Source organism: Macadamia integrifolia, unplaced genomic scaffold, assembly GCF_013358625.1.
Source record: "Macadamia integrifolia cultivar HAES 741 unplaced genomic scaffold, SCU_Mint_v3 scaffold951, whole genome shotgun sequence".
Lineage (NCBI taxonomy): Eukaryota > Viridiplantae > Streptophyta > Magnoliopsida > Proteales > Proteaceae > Macadamia > Macadamia integrifolia.
In genome coordinates this window covers 202,141-205,364 of record NW_024870594.1, presented here as the reverse complement: position 1 = coordinate 205,364, position 3,224 = coordinate 202,141, and the positions used below count along the sequence as shown (strand labels likewise).

General features: G+C 38.4%; 1 non-coding gene across 1 annotated transcript; it reads left to right on the top strand.

Annotated features, from left to right (window-relative positions):
• Positions 1-2,138: 2,138 nt before the first annotated feature.
• On the top strand, positions 2,139-2,245 carry LOC122070593. Its single transcript, XR_006137862.1, has one exon. It is a non-coding gene; the product is annotated as a small nucleolar RNA R71 (small nucleolar RNA).
• The last annotated feature ends 979 nt before the right edge of the window (positions 2,246-3,224 follow it).

Here is a 3,224-nt window from a genome sequence, read left to right as displayed (position 1 = left end):
TTGTCCATCCTATGGCTTCCTTATTTTCCTTTATAAGCTCGATTAACTCCTCCTCCTGACTTGAAGTCAAATCAAAAGAAATGATGACTGGAAGAGTGTGATTCTTACCTAAGAAAGCATTCTTAAGATTGGAGGGAAACTCCTTCAACTCACGCTTAGGGGGTTCAACAATGGAAGGCTTAGGCATTAAGGTAGATAACGGTCTAATGGGCTCTACAGGTTGTTGGAGACACCAAACCTCAGACATAATTTTCTCAACAAATTCACCCAATTGTTTCATACACTCTTAAAATTCAGAATCAAAATCTATATCAAAATAAGTCTTAGTGGAATCTAGAAATTCTTGGAGCATATGAACTTCCTTCTCATGGGGATTTGGTTTCTTACCCAACCTAAAGACATTAACATCCACAGAAGTGTTGCCAAAAGAAATTTTCATGATACCGTTCCTGCAATTGATTATGGCATTACTGGTAGCAAGGAACGGTCTACCAAGAATGATTGGGATCTGGTCCTGAATGTTGGCAACTAGTTAGGTTTCTAAAACAATGAAATTAACAGGGAATAAAAATTCCCCTACCTTAAGTAAGACATCCTCAACCATCCCCTAAGGAATCTTAACAGACCTATCTGCCAACTGAATAGTAGGTCCAGTGGCTTTCTATTCTCCCAATCCTAGTTGCTTATACACATAGTAAAAAAAAATATTCACACTTGCGCCAAGGTCAAGTAAGGCATGCTCAATGTAGGTGTTGCCTATGACACAAGCTATGGTAGGGCTCCCTAGATCCTTATACTTGGCTACTATAGACTGAGTAATTATAGAACTAATGTTACCTACCAAGAACGCCTTTTTAAGCATATTAGTGATACATTTGTGAGTACACAAATCTTTCAGGACCTTTGTATATGATGGGATCTGGGATATGGCATCCAAAAGAGGTATGTTCACTGCTACCTTTTTGAAGACATCTAAAATCTTGTCTATGGAAGAAATTTTCTTTTTGTTTACCAAGCGATTAAGAAAGGGGACAGGGGGAACATAAGGACTATTAGGGTTTTACTTTTTTTTAGAAGAATCATATTTCGTTTCCTCAACCAAATCATCTTTAGTTGCTTTAGGTTCATCAGACAAACTTGGAAAAAGAGGCAAACTTGTATCCTCAATAGAAGGAGAGTTAACAGGAGTAATAGATGGGGAAGATTTAGGAACACTCTATTGGTACTCTCTACCACTCCCAAGAGCATAAACATCATAACATTGGTTGGAGGGCCCTTGTTGGGTCTGACCTTGTATCACATTCGTTGATGCATTAGGGGGTGCTTGTGAACTAACAAGCTGATGCCTAGGGTTAGGTTCTGGTTGACTAGGCAACGTTCCTTTCTCCCTCTTACACAAAATTGAGACAATTTGGGAGATTTTTCTCATAAGATTTTGATGGCTTGTCATGAAGAGGGTCATATTTTTTTTCCAAATCACTCAATCTACTTGCCTCTCCAGTGTTGGTAAACCCAGGGGGTTGCTGATAAGATGATAGGAGGGGGCCTAGGGAAACTAGCCTAAGGTGCTACATTTACCCTAGGAAAAAGTACTTGGGACAAAATTTTGTTGTGCAAAAGGAGACCTTCGGGGTCCAAGATGATGGAAATTGGAAGGCCCTGCTTGGTTGCCCTGGTTCCAAGAGAAATTTTTGGTGATTTCTCCACCCTAGATTATAAGTATTACTATATAGATTATTCTGATATAAGGCATTAACACTGCCATTGGAAGTGCCCCAAAGGTGTTGGGGCATTCTTCTATAACATGTCCAGGGGACTGGCACCAAGCACACATCTTAACCATATTGACTGATTGTGGTTCTCTAGGAACAATAGCCTCAATCCTTTTGATTAGGCTATTCAAGTGGGCTTCCTTGGCTGCTAATCCACCCATAAAATATCCTTTCCCTCCTATGATTCTTTCACTTACTTGGGTTGATTTTCACTCACGGGTTTTATCATCTAAGTCAAGTAAGAATTCCCATGCCTTTCCTTTATCTGTAAAGGATGTGAATCCCCCAGGGCACATAGACTCTATCATTTTTTTAATTGGGTAATCAATACCCTTATAAATTAGTTGACGTAAATGCCATAAGTCTAGGCCATGGTGAGAGCATTCTTGGAGTAGATTCTTAAATCTCTCCATAAGTTTAGAAAATGACTCACTAGGATTTTGCCTAAACTGAAGGATATCACTTTTAAGTTTATTGGTCTTGTGAGTTGGGAAAAACTTCTTGAGAAAGGCAACTATGAGTTGTTCCCATGTGGTTATGGAATTTGTGGGTAACCCATACAACCACTTCTTAGCTTGGTCTTTCAATGCAAAAGTGATGAACCTAAGCTTAATAGTATCATCAGAAAGCTATTGGATCTTAATTAAAATACATACCTCTTCACATTCCCTTAGAAATAGATATACATCGTTAGAGCTCAGCCCATGGAAGTGGGGCAACATAGTGATGTACTAATATTTGAGCTCAAAATTATTACCCTGGGCTTGTGGTAGAACTATGTCGGAAGGTTGGGCAGCTCTAGCAGGGTAGAACCTATCTTTCAGAGATTTAGGTGGAGGATTTTACTGTTGGTCTCCCATACTGAAAGATATCGATGAGAGTGTAGGTATAGGGTCACTACTTGTTGGATATCTTCTTTCTAACATATTCTCAATATTGTGTACCCACCTAGCACTCATGCAATAGAAAACTACTCACAACTAGAATAAGACAAGCACAAAAGAATGAAAATATATATATATATATATTGGATTTTTGGTTTTTTAATTTTTTTTTGCTTTTTGGGAGCCTACTAGCAGGGATTTGGGGTTGCTTAACTCCTGAGGTATTGTTACAGGGCGAAACCTATCTTTATGATACTGTGAGGCTTGGTGACCTCCACCAATACAACTATTATTGTAAGTTGTTCTTCTCAAAAATTAAATAAATGATGAAAGAAAAAGTAAATAAAGCACTCTAATTTACCAAAAGAAAGCGAAAAATAACATAGAACTATCTACCAGGCAATGACGCCAAACTTATTTGAAATTTAAAAGTAACCACAAGCGTATGGATCAGTGTAGCTAACGGGTCGAACACAAGGAGAGCCACTTTATTTTTAGCTTCTTTTAGTAAGGCAAAAGTGTAACGATTGATTGTGGTGATCTACTTCTAACTACTGTCCTAACACAA